This window comes from Centrocercus urophasianus, unplaced genomic scaffold (assembly GCF_019232065.1).
Source record: "Centrocercus urophasianus isolate 14NV4802_14NV808 unplaced genomic scaffold, USGS_Curo_1.0 seq_11, whole genome shotgun sequence".
In the NCBI taxonomy this organism is placed as follows: Eukaryota; Metazoa; Chordata; class Aves; order Galliformes; family Phasianidae; genus Centrocercus; species Centrocercus urophasianus.
Genome location: NW_024884253.1, coordinates 28,362,406 through 28,384,849, shown reverse-complemented (window position 1 = coordinate 28,384,849; position 22,444 = coordinate 28,362,406). Strand labels below are relative to the sequence as shown.

At 36.4% G+C, this 22,444-nt stretch overlaps 1 protein-coding gene across 1 annotated transcript in view; it reads left to right on the top strand.

Annotated features, from left to right (window-relative positions):
* The window catches only part of ZFHX4 (zinc finger homeobox 4), a 127,514-nt gene that overhangs the window by 29,172 nt on the left and 75,898 nt on the right, over positions 1-22,444 (top strand). The window lies entirely within an intron of this gene.

Below are 22,444 nucleotides of genomic sequence, written 5' to 3'. Positions count from 1 at the left end.
CCTCTCCTCTCCTCTCCTCTCCTCTCCCAGTTTTTCTTAAAGCAGATGCCAGATGACATATCCAAATGATCACTTAAAAAATGCTTGGCAAAAGTTTATTCACAGATGTTATTATTACAAGTCCTCATGTGTGCCCCTTTGAAATAAGTGGCCACTTATTAGAGACTAGGGAGAGAATATTTACTTGAGAAAAATTATTAATAAAGCACATCAAGACCTGTTTCTATTAGTTTTGGTCCATGACTACTTTCTACTCTAATTTTAGGGCTTAGGGATGTTTAGTCATACACGCTCTCCATCCTGAAGCAGGCGTGTACTATATTATTATTAGTAGTAGTAGTAGTAAACACCAGTCTTAAATGTTTTGAATATATTTATAAAACATACTTCTCTTCATAAAATTGAAAGCATCTGCTAGGGATTTTCTGTTAAAATGTTGTGGGCATGTAAGTCTGGTGTAGGTCTATGTGCCATTTTGAATGACAATTAAGCTGACAGTGCACCCTGTACCAGTGAGACTGGAAAACAAACAAAACAGGCAGATGGTTCATTTAGTTTAGTAATTGTAATTTGTTGTTCATTAAAACTAATTCCCACACAGACATTCTCTATGCAGATGGAGTATATGGACAATTTTATTTCACCAACCTGTTCTAATAGTTATTTTTGTTAGTGTAATTTGCACTGACGTTTGATAGGCAGTTGATTAGAGCAGTAGGATTTTGTCAAAATTAAAATTAATTGTAATTTTTCCTTCTTTCATTAGTCTGCTTTTGTAACTATCATGACCAAGCAGCAGGGGTTTTGATCTGAAATATCACAGCAGCATTTGTTGTATTTTGGAGGTTTTTTTTTTGTTTTGTTTTGCTTTTTTTTTGTTTTTGTTTTTTTTTTTTTGAGATTGGACTTTTTATTTAATGGGCTGTATTTGGAAGAGTTTTTTTTTATTTAGTTATGTAATTTAAACAAGACAAAAACTGTTTTAGGATGACTCTAAACTATGCTTTGAATGGAAGAATATAGAGAGTTTAAAACAAACAAACAGAACAAACTCAACTAATTGTGCTTGAGATGTTTTTCAGTCTTCTAAGTATTCTTAAATACAGTGATACTATTGTAGCTACATACTTCTGATAAATAGAAAGACACTTCCTGGCTGCCCATAAAAATGTCCTTACAGGAATAAGAAACATATTGTCCTATGGGTTTTTATACAGGGATCTTTTTCCCCCTCTATAGATTATAAAATTATGTATGGTAAATAAACTTCAAACGAAGGAAACTAGTGCCATCTTGACAATTATAATTATGAATCTGCTCAGTTTGATAATTATGATAAAGTCATTCTCTCTTAGGTGGCTTAAATTAGAAAGTAATTCTTCAAAAAAATATTAAAACATCTTGATAAAAATGTAGGCAGGCAGTTCTGAAGGCGAGTCTCTAGGGCTGTGTACAGCTTAGATACTTTTCTCTCACTGTATGGTGTAGTGCTTCTATCAACCTGCAATATTAGAAATGTAGATAAAATGCTAGATGCAACTATAAGAGCTTCAGGTTGCTTTTATTTTTTAACGTCTTTGTGGTTTTGGTGACTTTGTGAGATAATATTGGTAAAGCAACAGAGCAGACGATTGAAAATTCTCATCCTATTCCAGTCAATGGCAGCTCCTTCAACAATTTCAGACAAACGAGACCTGTGAAAAAACCTAATAGTTTATTGTGTAAAACAGAGTATAACAGGACCTGCTGGGCAGCATGAAGTAAAATTTTAGCATAGGTAATTTTTTTCTTCTAGAGACTAGTGATGTTTTAAGTTAAATTTTTGTTTCTTCCAAAGCACAATATCCACTGGGGTGTATTTCCCCAAAGAGTTGTGAATGTGTAAGTCAGAGCATGCTTGACCTACTATTTTCCAGTTATATTTTTTTTCTCTTAGAATCTAATTTTTTTTTAGAATTATCTATATCTAGGAATTGGACTGGAAACAGAAAATAAATTCTTCTGGTTTATAACTTGACTCTTGTTTCTGCAAAATATGAACAAGACAGTGTTTATTGTAGTCGGAAAAATAGTTGGCATGATTGTGCGTAAGTGAAGAATCTCTGGATTGTCTCAAAGTGTTAGCTGCCCATTTGCAGACAAGCAAGCTTTTAGTGAGCAATTTAGGTCAATGGATAGAGGGGAGAAGATGTGTTTAGGCGACAGATTTTAAATCACCATAATATAAATATGCTTCCCTTTTCATCCGGAATTTGCTTTCTTTCAAGGTAATTTAGTGGAGCAGACATGCACTTATGCCTGTCTTTGTAATTTTAGGGATTAGGATAGTGAGGATTAAATGCTGACCCTTAATCTTCAATATCAACTTTAAGAGCGAAATATAATATGCAAATGGAATACATTCATTTTGTGTTTATATATTTTAATCTCTGTAATTTAGTTTTAAGAAGATGGAAACTCATCTTTGCCTTATTTATTTTGAATCCCAAAGCAAGATGCCATTAAAATCTTTATCCCTGTATCTTAGAGGATAAATGTTTATCCTTTAGGGATTAAAATATAATTTTTTAAAAAAATGAGTTTAACCTAACACTCTTACATCAATCTAAGAGCTATGTGTGTCTGATTTAAAAGTATCCTTGAGTGTCACGTCAAACATTGATAGTGGGGAAAAAATCATCCTGTGTTTATTTTCTAAAATCAGTGAGTGGAATTTGCATTAACAGAAATCAATTGTACTATAGCACAGATCAATTTGGTCAGTTCATTGTAAGCTTTTCCTAAAAGTTCTGGATGTATTCAAAGTATAGTCCTTGAAGTCTGAGAGTATTTATAAAGATTTAAATATTCTTTAGTTATAAACAAGGAGGATATCTCAACTAGCACAAATGAATTATGGAATACAGAGGAATATAATCAGAAAAATCTGTAATATGAAAATTTGTCAAATAAAATGGGTATGTAAAATATTTTTTCCTTTAGGAATTAATACTAGCACAATTGAATTACTTGACCCAATTAGATTTATACTGGATGTTCACATACATATGATTTGTTTTTGTAAGTGCACATATTTTGATATCACTATTCCTGAAACCCTTTTAGAGCAGGCCATCTTATTGATTTTTTTAATATCTGCATTCCACTTCTCTCTAGTTTTGCTGATAAAGACTGAGAGGGGATCTTATTTTAATGTTTATAAACATCTTAGGTGTGGGAAACAAAGGGACATGGCCAACTTCTTTTCAGTGGTCTGTGGGGAGAGGACAAGGGGAAATGGCCATAAACTGGGGCGTAGGAAGTTCTGCACCAATATGCAAAAGGACTTCTCCACAGCAAGGGTGACAAAGCACTGGAACAGGCTTCCTAGAGGCGTTGTGGATTCGCCTTCTCTAGAGCTATTCAAGACCTGCCTGGATACCTAATCTGCTGTAGGGAGCCTGCTTTGGCATGGGGGCTGGATTTGATGATCTCTGGAGGTTGTTTCCAACCCTTACAATTCTATGATTCTGTGATTTCAACCACCATGATGGTTTGGAGGTTTCCAAATAATATCACAGGAAATTTGAGATTTCTTCACATTGAGGGCGTATAATGTCTTGGTGTGAGCTACATGTAAAAGTCTGTATCATTACATGATAAATGAATAATAGTGATGCTCCTTGTTCAAGTCCAGTAAGTTATCATCCAAGGACCATATTCTGCTAACCAGAGCCTTGCAAAAAATACCTTCTTCTTTGACAAATCTTGCAAGCATTTTGATGTTCTTTGGAGAATAATGTGCTACCCAAACCAAATATGGATCAGCAGGGATGTTGTGAGAGAAGAACAACAGCTTAAACAGAATATAAATAAATAAAAACATCACCTACCAACTTTGCTTTTATTTTCGTGGACTGGGAAGTTGAACTGGATTGTTGAACATGGTACATCAGGAAGCTCCTTTAACACTGAATTGTTACTTACAGATGAATTCTGAAAAGAAATATTGAAGAAGCAAATGAATTTGTTCATAATTCTCTCTCTGTTTTGGAGATGCTCTCTGGTTCTAAGGAAGCTCAGAGGAAAAGAAAAAAAATCAGGCCTATTATCATAAGGATAAAAGTTTGCTGATATCTTTGGTCCTCTCACAGACCTCATAGAAGTGAGAAGCTGCTTTGTGTACTTGTAATTCCTCAACACTTCTGTAAATGCCAGAAACTATCTGGATTTTACTGTACGTTTTGTGTTTTTTTAATTTCCCCAATTGTATTGAATGGGAAAGAACACATCACACAGTAAAAATGCAGTCACACCTTCATTATTGCTCAGAAGAGACCTACCAAGTGTCAAGAGACCTACTGAGCTGATGCACACCTGAAAGTTTGTGAAAGCAGAGTACACTTTTTTTAAGGCCTATCACAAACACAACATTGCATATGAATAAATCACATTGATTATGTTAGATCTGCTAGTACAGCTTTAAAAACACAGCACAACTAATAGTGGACACTCAGTTCATCCATCAAAGATTATATTATACTTTTAAAAAGTTTGTCTGTTCTAAGGAATTACGTATGTTATTACACACACTGTTTTACAGATGACATTTATGTGGGTGGATTTTTCTTGATGTTTTCTTCTAATTTTGTGTTACATTAGGCTTGAGATGTCAGCAAAGATGTCCTCCTATGCAAAAAGAGAGTCTATTTTAACTCTGTGTTGGTGTTGATTGCTCAACGTGTTTTTGTGATGCTTCAGTCAAATCTTTCATCTGAATGTCAGGGACATTGTTGATATATTGCAATGGTGTTAAAGTGATATATTCTAAGATAAATAAGTGAGCTGTCTAACGTATGGATAAATGAGTACCTGGAATTACATTTGTGGCTAAATGTACCTAGCAGACCAACAGCAGTTTTCTTCTCAGTGGTAATATCTTATGGAATAATTGGTAACACATTAGAAGACTGAAATCTTGTATGATCTCCAAAGCAAAGATTACTGACAGTGCCAAGTATGTTTTTTAATTTTTTTTTTTTTTGAGTTTCTGACCTGAGAATACAATGTTTTTTTGTTGTTGTTGTGTTTGGTTGTTGTTGTTGTTTTTTAAAGGGTGAAAAAACTCATATCCTTATCATAAAACTTTTTAAGCCTGAATGATTGGAACTAAAAAAAAAAAAAAAATACAATTTTGTAAATTTTGTTAATGATGAAGTAAATTCCCCATAGACCTGCAGATTTCTCAATTTACTTTCCATGGGAGTATGGCAGAGGAAATGAGTGGCACCTAACCTTTCCTTTGTTAGGTTTGCTAACCTTTGGTCAGGGGACCTCTCTTGATACCAGTTATCATAAGCCCAATGTTATAAATCTTAGCTGGAACCAACTATTGGACACAAATAGGAGGATAAGGGAGAAACTGAGGCAGTATGTAGATTTCAATAATTCAGTTAACAGCTTTGATGGGAATGTATTAGCTAATGTATTTTTAATGGGATATACTCAAACAGTGTAAATATTCATAATAGAATCTAGCCAATATAAAACCTAAGCTTTCTCTGAAGGCTTAATTCAACCTAGCTGAGTTAAAAGATTTTAAGTTGTGCTAGAAAACATGTCCTGATGTGTTAGAAATCTTCATCTAGAGAAATTCTTTAAGATTCATATAGATAGGAACTAGTAGCAGCTGCAGTGTCAAGAGCATAAGTGCTATCTACGAGAAAATTTGCTAAATAAGTGGGCAGCTGCTTTCAGTGCTAGCTGCCATTTTTCAGTGGTCTTCACAAGTGGCCATAAGTAGAAAACATTACTGTAGCCCTTGAGGGAAGTGCACAAGAGATGCTCATTTGAGGGCATTAGGGCTGATTGTGCAGTAGGTGCCTAAGGCGCGAGTGAGGTTCAGAGGAACAGCCTGGGCAATGGAGCCAGGGCTCTGCATCAAAACCTGCTGTTGTCAGGCAGCTGTGCCTGCTGGCTTAGACTGCTTCAGACTGTCACTGGGATCCTTAAAGGAACAAGCCTCCCAAAGGCAGCTTGGATAGGCGAAAAGGCTTCGTCCTTGTCATTTTTTTTTAATTTTTAATTTTTTATTTTTTAAAAAAAAATTTTGTTTGTTTGTTTGTTCAGATGAAACAGAAAAAACAGCAGTCAGATATGCCATAGGGAAACACATAGTTATGCTGAAAACCTCTTATGCTTGTTCCTCTCTTCTGGATGCCCACAAATATGCTTTGTTCCCAGATATCCATACATACAAGTGTAAAAACCCAAGAGCAAGTACACCCATTCAGCCCTGGAATGCATCTGTGCATTTCTCAGAGTGCTCTGGTGAGCTAGTTGTCCTACCTTGAGCCCTACACCCAACCCTGAGCATTTATCCAAACCCTAATTTCTTTAGGCAATAGGAGACCTGTATGATTCACTAGCCTTGTTAGAGTAATTAGAGAACTTTACAACAAAATGTCCAAAGTCACTGTAACATAACATAAGGGGAAAGGGAGGAACAACAGAACACACTGGCCTAATAATTTCTTCTAGTCCCTCAGAGGTACTAGTTGTTGGAATAGTCTTCATGGCACTAACCACCAAAGTGCTTGAAATATTTGTTGGGAAGTAATAGATCCGTGCAGAGTTCACTTCCAGCACTCAAAAATCTGTCCACTTAGAAACAAGCATTATAACCTCTGGGACTGGTCTTGCTGTAAAATCAATATCTGAAGGTAATCACTTTATATCTGATGCATGAGCCAGAGTGATTTTACTGGCTGCCTGTTGTTAATATGGACCACTGCCTAATTGTCATTCCAGAAGAAGATCCAGATGTCCCTTATTCTCTCTCTCCAGCCCAGCGTGGTTTCATTACCCGAAAAAAAAAAATTCCTAAAAGGTGATATCATTTACTGTTAGAAGCTGAACAGGACAAAGGCCATCCCTCCTTGCACCTTTAGTTTCATCAGCAGATTTTAAAATTAACACTTCTCCTCAGCACATGTGATTTCACCTACTGGTCCACAGGCAATCCAATTTAAATATCCATGAGTTTGCCCTTAAAGTCCTCCAAGCTTACGCGTTTTGCTGTAAGCTGTTCCTGTGCCTTCACATGTTGTAGCAGTGGTGTAGGACTTCTTTTCCGCATATTTGCTAGGGAGAGGAACAAATGTGACATTTGACTCCCAACTTCAGCAGCAGTATGCCACAGGTAGTGCTCAAATGCCAGCACAAAAGGTACAAGTGGGAGAGGTGAAATTTGTAAACTGAACGGAAGACTGAGTTTACATTATTAGCAACTGAGTTGAAGCATTTATTTTTCTTTTTAAGATGTTATTTCTATTCTTCACATGGAAATATTCTGGTAATAACCATGAGTCTAAATTCCCTGCAAATACAAGGAGATCTTCAAGTGTATGAAGTCTACACATGTTTGCTGTAAAACACTCCATAAGTGTAATGTAGCACTTTGTATTGTTTTTCAGAAATGTTACTGCTTACATGACAATTGCTGTTTATTTGTTTGGAGTTGTTTTGTTATGAAGCATGCAGAAGTGCAGCCAACTTGGATAGTAGCTTTTAATCCCAGGAGCTACACCTCTGTATACTTACTGAGTTTGCGTTTGTTCCTCTTATTTAACTGGCTGCTGAGATTAAGGCTTTTCAGGCTTTCATTTGCTGGAGATACCTGGAACCCTAATAAACCTTTCTAGCACTTCTGTTAGAGAGAATTTCTTCAAGAAAATATTTTCTTCCCTTCCAGTACCATCACCTGTACTCCTCCTCTCCTGTTCTTAAAGCAAGACTGTTTAAGTAGCAGTGAGGAAAAGGTTGTTTTTGCAAGGATTATATTTTTTTCCTGAGTTTTTTTTTTCTTCTTATTTTTGGCCAGCTAAGGAATACAGGTTGCATACTGTTTCTGTTAAAAAAGCCTTTATATTAATTTTAAAAGTTGTAGGACAAAAGACTTCTCTTAAAGGTAAGGGAAACGTGCTTAATACATACTCCTGAGCTTACTGTATATTTAAAGTAGATATATACCTTGCTGCTATGAATCTTTGACTAAGTGCCAAATGTTGCATTGCCAAAAGGTATAGCATTTCATTTATTTCTTTAGGCTCAATAGCGGTTACTGGTAACATGTGTTTGTAGGGTGTCAGTTCTGATGGAATTTTTTTGCTTGGCCTGTTTCCAAGTAATGTTGGTATGTGTTTAAAATGCTTTAAAAATAAATCAGACTTTTGTGTTTCTGCAATAGAAATTCCAGGCAGAGTGATAAAGTGGGATTCTCTTGCCATCATGATCGGTTTTGCTCTATTTTGTTTGTGGGGAAGTACTCCATTCTTTTGGCTTGCTTTTCAATAGGCTAAAAAAATACAGTAACTATAGATAAGTACTCAGGACAAATGTCTACTAATTTAAAGAAACTTGTAAATAAGAAATGTATTGTTCTTTTCTCTGTGTTAGAAAAATGCTTTTAATGTTGCTTTCCTCAAACAATTATTCTCTACCAGATGTGATATTTATGATGAAGCCTTTACAAATTAACTTGTGGCTCTGAAAGTTTTCTCTGTTCCCTTTTTGAGACAAAGAGACCTAGCAGAGATCAATCCTTTTCACACAGAGACCTCATGTTGATTGCTGTGCAAACGTAGGATCTCTTACAGGAGATACACATTGTGTATGCCATGGGTGTCCAACATTTTTGTTTGCCTGGGCTGCATTGAGTGAAGAGGACTTATCTCGGGCTGTAGGTCTCTCCAAAAGTAATGCCTCCTATTTATTTCCATGGAAAACACAACAGAGTACAATAACACTGTTTGATTGACCAAATTATCAACAAAACATTATTTTTAGCTATGCATTTTTTGCCAGCAATGAACAAGAGCCTGCATGTTGTGCTTGTAAAAATCTGAACCAGCAGAGGGGAACTGAAATGCACCACTTAAGCACACCACCCACCACATCACTGTGCCAACATCCACTGTTTGGTCTCTACAGACATTCAGTAAGCGTTGATGAATGTCAATGACTGCAATTTTTTTTCCTCATGGAGGAATTCAATTCCACACTTTGCATCATATGCACTTCCATGTCAGATGCCATTTTGTCAGACTGTCCCTTTGCTGCCGTCTGTCACGCGATGACAAAATGTAACCGAATACTGGTGGGAAGATTCAGACTCTACAGTCATACCACCAGCATCCGCCTCTGATTTTGTAGGCCAATATTATAACACAGGAGGCATTACTTTTGGAGCAGCCCTCATAAAATATATAATACAGTTTATTTATATAAAGCAACAAAACTTATTTTAATTTTTAGTGACTTTTATTAAAACGTGTAAAAAAGAGCAACAAAAACATAAAACCAGCGGGATATGTGACCTTGTTTTTGTGACACTAATGCATCATTATCTGGTTTGATGGCAATGGCTGCAGTTATTTGTGATTTCTGTGCTTCACCCTTGACCACGGTTGCTCACAAATCTACGTACTGCCAAAAAACAATGATACAAATAAGACATGACAGTGATGAGAGGGATATTTCTCTCTGGTAAGAGAAGTCTTATAAAAGTTCGGTAAAGAAACATGATCAAATTTTTAATTACAAATCTATACATTCCATTTGAAAATTCACAAGTAATGTATTTATGTTGATTGAAAATGGAGTTGCAAATAAACCAGAAATTGAATTTTTTTTTTGGCGATTTTGAAACCTATTCTCAAATTCCTTTATCAGAATGGAAAGCATGGCTCTGTATTTTTTTGTTTCCTGCTGGACTATGTTTAGGCAATGTATCAGACTCCATAAACTTATTTTGACGTGAACTGGCACTGCACTGCACCCCATGGCTTGGTTTCAGCCCAGATGGGGTTAAGAGCGTACTGAATTTTCATTGGTGCTGAGAGGTTGTTGGGCTAGAGCTGTCACCATGATGGCACTGGGCAGCGGGAACCACACTGTGAGTTGTGCTGGGCCACATGTGGGCCCATGAGCTGTGATTTGGACATGCTTGGTATATGCAGTAGCTAAAGGACATTTAAAAGCACCATTCCTCCTAAGTCTGCAGGGACTCTCAAGTAAAGGGAATAAGGCTGTGAAAAATTCAAGTTCGTGGGTCCTCAGGATGTTGTAGCCAGCAAGAACCCCCTGTAAGTGGAATTCAGATGCCTGCCGGGAGCAGAGTTTCTGCAGCAGTACTGCAAGCCTCTGATCTCTGCATGCTTTCCCCAGGTGACAAACTTCCCCTTCGCTTTGTGGGCATCTGCTACCCTGGGCTCTTTCTCCTGTGGATGAATATAAATCTCGCAGCTGGGTAAGGCGGCCAGCTTAAGTTTGCCAGCACTTTATACCAGCTGTTCAAAAGAGGCTGCTTAATGCGGATGCCCTGGATCATGTACCTTACACCTTGCTTACAGAGGTGCTGAGCACCTGCAGGTACTCATCTGCTTTGTTCAGTCTTTGTGAAAACTGGGCCTGGGCTGTCTCAAGCTGAGCCTCTAAAGCTGAAATCCAACCCTCACTGCCCTCACTCCTCGTTCCTCCCCCCCAAAAAAACAGTGACTGTTTTTTTGAAAATAACAGGGACAAACATGAGGTATTGATAAGCCTGATCAAATTTTTGTCAGTTATTCTGAAAGCAGACAGATTGACATATAATAGAGTTAGGCTTGGCAGGTAACTTTTTGCCTTTCTTTAAGTGAAGATATTTTATTTTTTGAGGATAGATTTATTGTTATTATGTGCGTTGGTGGCTTTTTTAATTCATTTTTTTCCAAAGGACATTAGAATTTAGAATCGCTGTACAGTTTTACAGTGGATAATCCATAAACTATTTATAAACTGTAGTGATTTTGAAAAATAAGTATTCAATATTTAGCATTTACTTTGTATACACAGTAGCAAATACTACTACATTTGCTTCCAAGTTTCATGGTATATCTGGAAGCTTGATAATAACAGTTCGTATTTTCTTACCAAACTGATAATGTGTTATTAATTCAGATTAAAAAAAGAGGTAGCTCAACCAGATTCTTCTGTTTTGTCCCAGGTTTGAAATTTTATGAGAACCAGACTACACATTCCTCTGCTGTTAGACAGTATTATTTTCAGAGATGCTAACCTGTTAGTGATTAGCCCAGACTGGTGTCTTGAATGCTTGTGGTATCAGAAAGCTCTTCCCTGAGGACTTCTCTGGTCTAAAGAGAATTTCCACATTTGAGCTTGAGAAAGATGGTCTGAACAAGGGTGTATTCCCAACTAGGGGTCAAATCCCATGAGTCCATGGGAATTTTGCCTGAGTTAAGACTGCAGGATTTGACCCTTCAGGATTTATTTGTTTCTTGTACAGATGTTTAAGTCATTTAAAATTTTTGTGGTTAAGTGTTCAAAGAATTAGCTGCCTAACAGACATTTTGCTTCTAACCCCAGCTAATTCACTGCCTGTGCTCATTGGTGCCTTTGTACTTAGCTCATCCTATATGGCAAATTAAGGAAAATTCAGGCCTCCAGTGAAATGATTATCACTGAAAGTAAATTATAAAATATCACAGACTCCACGTGGCCAAAAGGTCATTTTAGATTTATTTGTAGAAATAGCTACCACCTTTACAATATTACTGTTAGTTGTACTAGTAGGCAATTCATTTTCTATAATTGTATGTTTCTCTGCATAGGATTCTGCCCAACAATCCTGATCATTACTTCTGTATGTTCTATTGCTTTTACCATGAATGTGTATTTTTATGAGTGCATCTATGAACATTTAACAGGGGCTTGCTCCATCTGGTCAGGCACTTGAATGGGCCCAGGGAGGTGGCTGAGTGTGGGAGGCTGCAGCAGGCAGGACTTACATTGTCCAAGGACTTACATTGTCCCCAAAATAAAAAAGTTTGTATGGAGAGACATTATCAAAAAAAGAGAAGAGGTAGCAAGTCCAACAGTAAATTTTGTTTAATAGTAAAGAATGTAGCTTTTGATTTGGAAGGGCAGAGGAGAGAAAGAGAATGAAGTGAAAATCTGCTGACTGATAGAGTTTAATTTCTTTTTCTCACTCACCTGTTGTCATGAAAATGGAAACAGATTCATTTCTGACGTCTGTTTTTTCCCTTCCCTAGGAAATGTTGATATTTGCTATGGCATCCATAAAACTTTTCACCACCCTGCTGTATGCATTTCATAACTGGTCATAGGAAATGTCTTTCATAATTTTTCTGCAGTCACAATACAGGAGAGGACACAACACTAGTAATGCCATTTGCTTCTCTTAAGGACAAAAGTAGACAGAATCTGCATTTCTAAATTGGGCACTGTGTAGTTTTACTTATTGATTTACAGCACTTATTATCAGAGTAGAACACTGTAATGAACATAGCTGAAGACTGAACATTTGTTGAAACATGTCTAAGGTATTTCTACACGTTGCTTGAGGGATGAATTAATTTATATAATGTTTTACTTTTTAAATAAAACAATTTATTATAGAAATCAAAATGTCAAATCTAAAAACTCTTATCTATGAACTCTCATAAATTATTTCCTTGAAGCTTTCTTGGAACAAGACTGCTCACATGTTTCTCCCTCAAGCCTAAATTACACAAACAATAAGTAACAAGTTATTGTAAGTGTAATGGTAATTAACCATTAAAAAAAAAAAAAAGAAAAAGAAAAAAAAACCCTTAGCTATTTTGATTTTAGTTGATTTTCCCTTTAGGTAAAAGCAAAAATCTCTGCTCTGGATTTTTAGGTTTTCATCACATCGAGTTTTTCAGCCTTTTTTTTTTTTTTTTTTGCCCTTTTGTCCTTCATTTTTTTAAGTGGCCACTTACCTGTGTATGTCATTAGACGAGTGTCTCACAGGTGTTATTAGCCTCCTGTGTTCTCACAAGTTTTTGGCAGCAGCAGAATGGTGATTTCTGTTTGCATGCTGGTGAGGTTATGGTGATGAGCCGTTAAATAAAATGATCTGTCCCCAGGCCAACCAGTTGATCCGTTGCCAAACAGTAATCCGGTACAATTAAGTATCAAAGATTGAAGTATGCCATTATTGCAAAAGATCTGACTGCAGCCACCTGGAAAAGCAGAGAACTGAAGAGGGGAAGAGTGATCAGGACATTTATTTTCACTGGAGTGTACTCATTTCATTGGGTTTGTTTGAACATATGGGATATGGATATCCATAAATTTAAAATTAGCATTTAAATTTTCAATTTCAACTTTAATTTCCTTCCCAAGCCAGGGGTTGACACAAGGAAGAGATGAAAGTAGCAACAAACTGTCTCAATTTCCAAGACTATTTTTGCTGTTCCTGACTAATTCTCATATTAGAACTCAAGATTTTATGGTCCTATTTCAATTTTTGTCCCCCAATAAAAGCTCTTGTGGCAGTTGCCGCTGTACTTCTGCACAGATTTATGTGATTCATTGGTGACAACATAGACAAAAATGTATCAAATTATTTAGCAAATATATTTTTTTACAGTGTAACAGTGTTAGAGCAGAGAATGCTAATTCTTTGGTCCACTACTGTCTCAATTTTGTCTCCATAACTTCACAATAATAGTTTTTAATTTGTCCAAAGCACACTGAATTCTGATGGGTGGAATTTTACTAGGGTATGTCTTTTCTAGCCATAACAACAGTAGCACTGCAAAACAAACCATATCTAATGTAAAGTCTTTTTAAAGTACTGTAAATAGAGGAAATGGTCAAACATGTTAGGTATTTGAATATTTTGCAGCTACCCACAGCTAAGCAGACAGCAAATCACAGTTAATGTACACAAAGGAGTGTTTCAGATCTTATTCATGTATAACAGCTGAAGAAAACCCAGCCTTTTGTTACTAAAATACGTTCTGATCTAGATTAACTTTGTAGGTTCAAGTGTGAAAGGGAAGAGCAACTTGGCCTATTTCTTTCCTGTAGGAACTTAATGATAGAAGCCCATAAAATCAGAACAGTCTCCACATTTATAACATCTGAGGAAATCAGAGAGTATAATGATATTAAATGAGCATTAACACAGTCTTCTGAAGGCAAAGATGGTATATGGGTTTTATTTTTGGAGAAACTGAGTTATAAGATTACCAAATTATTTGTTATCTTCTAGAGCTCAACTGCAGATGAAAATAGCATTCAGGTTTTCCCAATCCCATTTTCCAGCTATAGGTCCTCTTTCTAAAAAGCACTACATCATAGTTTTGAGAAGGATAAAGGATTTGGAGGGGGATAAGGAGAAATCTTTCTAGTTTCGGCAGGGGCTGCTTAAAGATCTATGGATGCCACATCTCTCCTTCTGCAAAAATGAATGAAGGAAACAACCAGGAAAATTGAAAGTTTTTTAAAACAACTTGGAAAAGTTAAAAGAAATGCAAAAGCACAATGAGTAAATACTAGCAAAAGGAGCCAGGGGAAATAAGAATAGCTTTTCAAATATATTGGAGAAAAAAAAAGAAATAATGAAGTGAAAAAGCAAGCTCGGTAATAAATGAAGAGGGTGACAAAATGAAGGCTACTTCTGAAATGGCCAATGCGCTGAGCTACTTTCAAAATCAGTCTTTGACAAGAAAAATAAAGGAGTAAGGACATAATAGACCAAGTAATTAAGACCTTTTCAAAATAGTTGTTGCTGGAAAAGTGTAAGGCAATACTTAGAAAAGATGGAATAAATGCAAATCAGCAGGTCTGGATGATAAGCATAGTATGGTCTTAAGAGACATAGATAATGAATTTACATAATCACTAGTAATTATTTTTGAAAAGTAATTGAGGAATTATCATAGGATTGTGAATAAGAAAATCTAGTACCAATCTTCAATAAAAGAAGAGTAATTCTGGTAATTACCATAAGGCTGCCTGTTGTTATTTATAATGTCTTGGGTGTGATACTGAAGCCACAAGAAACTATCATTCTCTCAAAGCAATTTAACTTACTACTTGGTATGACTTAGTCAAACTAGTTGATCTGAAAGGAAAGTGGCATAAAGCACAAGAACAGTAGGAATATTTATTTGTGTGTGTTTGTGTGAGTGGTTCATTTTCTATATGTACATATCTTCATGATTGCATAAAGATTTGTGGTCATCTCGAAGTAATGACAGTGATTAAGAAATAAGAAAACAAATATTATTGTTCCTACACTGAAAGTTTTACCTTGTACTTTCTCTTTTCGCCACTTGCTAAGTCCAAAGGCATTTTCAGGAGGCCAGAAATATCCAGGCAGATGCAACTTTCCCTATTGCCTGCCCCCTCTGACTGCCTCATTTGGAGGCAAGTTAGATGACTCTTTGACCAGGATTTGTTCCTGAACCACACACATGCTCACAGTATGGAAAGAAAAGCAAGCCTGTGGGCCAAATAGCAGTAATGTCTTCTTGAATTGTTATCCTATAGTTTCTTGAGTGGATAGTCTGATGGGACTCTCTTTTATTCCTCCTGACACCTGATCCCAGAAGGGTGTACCCAGGGACTTTTAAGAGAAAGGGAATAAAGAGAGATCATGCCATCTAGTGGAATCCCTCCACTTTTTCCACCTCTTCTCTGAAAAACATGGAGGACATAATGGGTTCTAAAGGTCCAAGTGAACAGAGAAGAAACACAGTACTACAGAGTGGAATAAATTAATTTAAAAACACAAAATCAGGCAAAAATATTCAAAAATTGTAGTTTAATTAAGAAGGAAAGAGCCTAGATCTTCACTTGTATGTAGAGATTGATAAAGAATTTTAGAAAAGTTTTTGTGGAGCTGAGGAACCAAAATGAACTGAAGTATTCCAGTATTGCCATGTGAATTTTCCAGTTGGTACAAATCAAACTGTATTCTGGGAATGAAGTAATTTGCTCAGAAGTGTTCTGCAGATGTCAGTGAAAGACCCAATTTGTTGACCATGTGATTAAGTAAGGGGATGTAAACAGATCATTCATTAAATCGACAGGTTATACTAAAACTGAGAGGTGCTACCAACACCAGTGAGAACAGAGGGAGAAGATATGAAAAGAAGTGAGGACAGGTTAGAAATATGGACAGGAAATCACAAAATGGGATTCAACCTGGCAAATGGAATCTGATACATCTGCTGAAATAATAATGTGAAATGCAGGTACTGAGCAGAAGAAAGATGCTTTGGAAGGAATTGGTGTTGAAAAAAATCGTAGAGGTGGTAGTGGGCAGCACATTGCATATGAGTTTGCAATATGATACAACCAGCTTGTGCCCTTCTTCAACAGTTCTGCACTTGCTTGTGTCATAACATAAACCAGAAATCGAATATACCCCTTCCTACATATACAGTGAGACCACATGTAAAATACCACACACAGCTTTAGGTATGTCAAAAAGCAATAATAGGTGTGAATAGGTGTATTAATTGTAAGCTCTCACACTGAAATGGCACTGGAATGGCCTGCCCAGAGAGGTGGTGGAGTCGCCATCCCTGGCAGTGTTCAAGAGGCGTCTGGATGACGTGCTGCGTGATATGGTTTAGTGCTAGTGGTGGCAATGGTGATGAGGAGATGGTTGGACTAGATGATCTTATAGGTCGTTTCCAACCTTGTGATTCTATGATTCTATGATTCTATGAAACGTGAGTGGACAATGAAGCATATAATGGGAAGCTATGCTGCACAGATGGGTGAATACTGCTATCTTTTTCAGCTTTAACTTTCATGGTTCTGGACAAAGGAAGTAAAACGAGCAGTAGTTATTGTTTAACCAAGTATCTTTGCACATTAAGCATGTTAATTTCAGATTTTTTCTGGATCAGATATTTTGTTAGCCATGACATCTTGGCACCAAACTAATCATAGCAGACTGCCCCAAGCCCAAGTGGTTCAGTTCACTGCAAGGTGATCTTCAATAAAATGTGTTAGATTTACTCCCTGAGATAGTAGCTTTAGAAGACTACCCAGAAAATAAGACCATCTTAAGGCATCCTTATCCTTGCCTGTGTTTTTAGATGTTTGGATATTAGCAGTTTGAGTATTTTTCAACCATCCAGTCAAAAGTCAAATTTCATGCGTGCATACACAGAAACACACTCTGAAACATGCGTCACTCTAGTGAAATTTTATAATTTACTCTGTAGTTCAAATAGGTGGTTTACCTTTTTACTCATGTCTGCTCTTCTGGAAGAGGGCTGCCCCTGGCAGAGGCAGAAATACAGGGAATACCATTCTTACAACAGCGTCTCCTGAAGAAAGATGAAACAGTTGCTAATAGCCCTTCAATAACTAGAGCTGTTGCTCCAGGCGTGTGTGGGTACTGCAGACTTTTTGATTTGTATCCAGCTGTTTTTATCTGCTTTTAGTGATTCTAGAAAGCCAACTGGCTCATATTTGCCTGAGCCTTTTTGCCAGTTCCCTGTTTCTTACATCCAAAAGTATGTTTATGACCTAGAGGTCATACAAAGAGTCAGGTGAGATCCTGGGCTGCGAAATAAGTATATCTGCCTTACCCATGTCCTTCACAGAACTGGAATTATTTAGATGTTATCTGCTATAGCTTTTTTCATGTCACACCAACCACTGTAAATCTAAGCATGTTTATTGACATATTAATAAGACAACAATATAGAGAAATATGTAGTTCAGTCTTTTACCATAGAAGCATACAGAGGTTTTTAGTTACTTGTGTAAGTGAAAATTCATTTTTATTAAAATGAAAGGATCTACTGCTCTCTCTTTTTCTTTATAAAAATACCTTTAATGTCAGCAGAGAAAAGTACTTGCTTGCTGACCTTCTGTGAAGTTACCAGTACAGTTGTCTGCTCTCTCTAACACCAACCATATTTGCTACTAAATGAGCCTAGCTTGAAGTCTTATAACATGTTGCTTGATAAAGAGCATACATGGGATTTCATCATCAAATGAATATTGCATTTAGGAGGTTCTACTAGTATAATGGCACTTTACCATGTTGACTTTTTTTCTCACCTAATTAGGTATATTAGCAGTGCACTTATTAAGACAGAAGGAGAATCTTCAGGTCAAGTAGTGTGGTTATATGTTTATGTATACCAAGATAGAATCATGGAAAGGATGAAAATCCCAAAGCAATAAATTGTAATTTCCAACAATTTCTTTTTTTTCTTTTTTTTTTTTTTTAATCTAAAAGTTGCAATGAGCATTTGGAAAAGGTTTGCAAACTCTTTATCACAGTACTTGTGCTACATTTGTGTTGATCAGTTTAAAGAGCTTGGGTCCCACCTCCTGTGTTGAATACGCATCTTAATGCCTTGTTAAATCAGCTTATTAAACCAGTTCTTGATTTATTGTGTTCGTGTAGAAGTTTCTGATGTTTGAAAAATATAGGCTGGTGTGCACATGCAGCATATAGTGTGTAGTATCAGAACTGGGCTGCTAAAGTTTCCTGTTTCTCATCGCGGCTAAAAAGCTACAATTGCACTTTTTTTTCTTTTTTTTTTTCTTATAGCATGGATTATCATAGGGCTTTTTGACAGTACTCTCATGGCAGAAATTTTCTTGTTAGTGCATTTATTTCTCTGTTTAGTTATTTATGCAGAGGGATGGATTTTAAAGATATAGTTCAACTACAGAAGAAAAATAGTAAAAGCACTCTGAAGTTCTGAAAATCTGTCCATACAGATACCTTAACTCATGCTGCTTGCCAGCTGCAGACTGACAAATGTAAGGGTGGGAGGAGTTGTCCCCGAGTCTTGGGTTTTCCAGTCTCCCACTTCAGAGGCATACAGGTATACGCTGCCTGCATGAGTGACAAGTGGTAAATAAGAATTCAAGAGTATGATGACCACTCTGCATCTCCGTATATATCCATCCTGTAGACATAAATAGCTTGCCTAGGTTTCTTTGGGGGTTTGTGATGATCTTAACCAAGGTGAAAAAATTGAAAATAATAAGAAGGATTGATGCAGTTCTGGGATGGCTTGGCAATCCATGCCAAAATAAAACTGTAACAAATAAAATGTCATAAATAAATAGCTACTTTGCAAGACGTTGCAACATAGTTTTGTAATGTCTTTATTGTCCTGTTTTTTCGATATTTTATCAAGTAAGAGGCTGCTGTCATTTCTATGAAATTCTTATTTTTCATGCTAGTTTTAGGAAACTGAGGCAAAGGACAGACATCATACATAGCAGCCAAGTAGTTTCTCTAAAAGCAGATTGCTTCTGTTGATGCAAGTATCTTAACTTTCCTGATCCAGTTAAAAGTCTTGGTAGTTTTCCTAGCTTTTTAATCTATCTTGCTTCTACCATTTCATGCAAGGTACAGTAAATGGGTGAGAAATTAAGTAAATACCCGTGGGAGGATCAAAATAATTTATACTACTCCACAGACATTTCAAGTCTTGCAGTGTCTGAGCAACCGCTTGCTGAGCTGAGTAGCTCAAAATGGTAAAGCATGCTCCATAAATCAGAAATCCAAGTCAGAGTTTCTGAAAAAACATTATTTTGCCAATGTTTTTATTAAAAACAGTACAAAATATGTAGTTTAACGTAGGTCTTTTGCAGGCTTCAAGGAATGTGAGGATTTTAATAAAACAAACTTCATTTAAATGAACAGGCAGTGTATTTAGAAAGATATGGAGTTATCAAGCTTTCTAATAATGGTAATGATTTTTATGCAAAACATTTTGCACAAAATCAAGAGCTTACTGGGTACCTGAAAATATAGTGACTATCAAGCTGTGACGTATTTGTTTCAGAGGAATTGTACATGCACATGATGTTAGTGATACCAGAGAATGAACACTCTTGGCAATCAAAATCTCGTCTTCATATATGGTATGGATATAAAACACATTTCTGCATAGCATTATATTTCAAATGGAGTTTCTAGACCATTATCTCCAGTGAAGAGTGAGACAGTGATTTCCCCACATCTCAATCCCCGATGAAGTACTAAATTAGTGCCAGATAAGGTGTTGGCTTTTTTATGATGTGAACGCCTCTGTAAAAAAAAAAAAAAAAAAAAAAAAAAAAAAGTCTACAAATTAGTCTTTAGGCCAGTGAATAATTATTACAGGGTAACAATTTTAGTTAATTATTCTGGACATTTTCATTTTGAGGATAAAGGGCACCAAGTGGTAAAGTTGTAAAGTATCAAATGCAGACACCATGGACTGCGATTTGAATGCCAACTTATTTACAGGTATTTATTTGACTGATAGAAAACATGAACTTTCCCTCACAACTGCAAGACAGCAAGGAAATTATGTTTATTCTGCTTTTTTTTATGCAATGTGGCTTGTGACTCTTAATGACTGACAACCCAGCTGCAAGCATATAAAAGGATGGGTATGAAATGATAAAATCAGGAATGTGATTCAGGTACCATTTAGGATAGAAAATGCAGAATTTTAAAATGCTTTGTGGTTCTAACAGTAATGCTGCCTTCATTACTACTGTACCTCAAATCAGCAGAGAGAAAAGCTTCTGAAATTAAGATTACCCATAGGATTTGTAAATCAGATTGATGGAAGTAATTGGTAAACTGCTTAATCAAGCCTTGCTTGGAGGTGAATAAGGACTGCAGGATAGAAAATGCAGGCTGTATAAGTAACCCAACAAGTCAGTAGAGTTCTTTTTTTCTGAAAGAAACAAAGATAGCAGTAATTAATGACCCTGACTCTGTGCCAAAAAAGCTTTCTTCTGACAACTCCAACTTAATTAAAACTTAAGACATTTCAATGGCCTCAGAAAGCCCCTGATGGGGTGAACTCTTGCAAACTCGTGAGAAAATTTTGTAAATTAAAGGAAAAGATGTGTGTTGCCATTGGTGCCATGACTCTAATCCCTGGCAGTCAAAGAATCTATTTAGCCAAAGCCTTTTCTTTTAACTGGCTCACACCTGCAGGCTTACTGGCACTTCCTCTGTACCAGAGAAGGCAGTTTTTGTGTTTTAAGGAAGATCAGATAATAGGAGTCTTGCTGTTACTTTTGTTTTTGTTCATTGTTCATTAGGCTGTGAGTGTTGCAGGCACACTTGATATGCTTGGCTAGCTTGGGGAGAGCATTGGCTGAATGCTTTAGGTGGTGCAACATTAGTGAGGATGGGCTGGCAAAAGAAAAAGTAAGTTTAATACAAAAGTACTTCAAATTAAAATCACAGCTGATGAAGCAAGCTGAAAGGCATAGCCTGCTGTTCTTCACACATCCAGGTTGCAAGGAAAAGTATTCTGCACTGGACAGTGCTAGATTTAGACAAAAGGAAATTGGGCTTTCACATTCTCCTGGCTCCTTTTCATGAAAGTGATTTTTATTCATTATGAACCAACTGCTGTAAGAATCCTCCCTAGGTACATGGCATGGAAAGGAAAGCTCTGTTTACATTGCAAGGAAGCAGGCAATTTTGTGAGTTGACCTGCCTACTTTACTAATAAACATAGAATTAAATTCTAGAACTAGCATCAGTTGCATACTATTTGCTGTAAATGATTACTTGTTTTACATAAGAAAAAAGGAGCTCAATTTTATTTCTTCTTTTAGAAAGTGCTTTTGTGTACTGTATCATGAAATTGCCAGTTTTCTCCACTCCTCCTTTCAGTGGCCTTAGGCAAATGCCTGCATCAGAGGTAGTGGAGAAGGTAATATTCTGGATGGCCTTTGCCTTTTTGGATGTTACTAGGGAATGTGTTGTCTGATTGGCACTGAAAAGCCTTGCTCCTGTCAAGACTTACTTACGTGTATTTTTCAAGTGTAGGAAAGGATATAGAGCTCAAGGTACTCATGAATCTCTTCCTTTGAACTTTTTTTGAGAGAGTTTTGATGAGGTTAATTATGATGTTTCTTTTCACGTGTGATAATCCATAACGTACAGATGCTAGGGCTGATATTTTCTTTTTTGGGGTGGCTGAGGGAAGAATAGGGGAAAATACAGTCATAGATTTCTTTTTGTGTGGATTGGCATTTAATTTACCACATCAAACTGACACAGAAATTAAAAAAGAAAAAAAAAAAAAAGAAGAGGGGGAGAGGAAAAAGGAGCCTGTAGGAGTTTACAAAAATATACTGTATGTGTCATATCTTCATAGTGTTGGAAAGATTCACTGACCAGTTTGTTAGTAACCACTTTCAGATGTTAAAATAGGGGTGGGGAAGATGGAGGGGAACAAGAGGGAGAAGAAAGTAGAAATCAGCATGTTTGATCTAATACTCAAGCTATTGTCTGCAAGAATTTCAGGATACCAGCCGTGATCTAACTAATCTTAGTCCAAATAAATACCACCTGTACCATTTGATATCTAAAGGAAAAAAACCAATCCATTGTAATGTATTAGAAAGAGTCCTAGAGTTGTGTGGAACTCTCATCATTAAAGTGATTGTTTTTGCATTATTTTTGGAATATATTTGTTGTGCCTGTGAAATGGAAGCACCTTAGTTAAACTGAAATCTATATATATTTTTAAATAAACTACTGTAATAGAATATGTTTGGGAGTTGTAAAAGTTTTCCATTGAAAAAATCAGAATTTAAAAGGATCCTGTTACATGCTGTG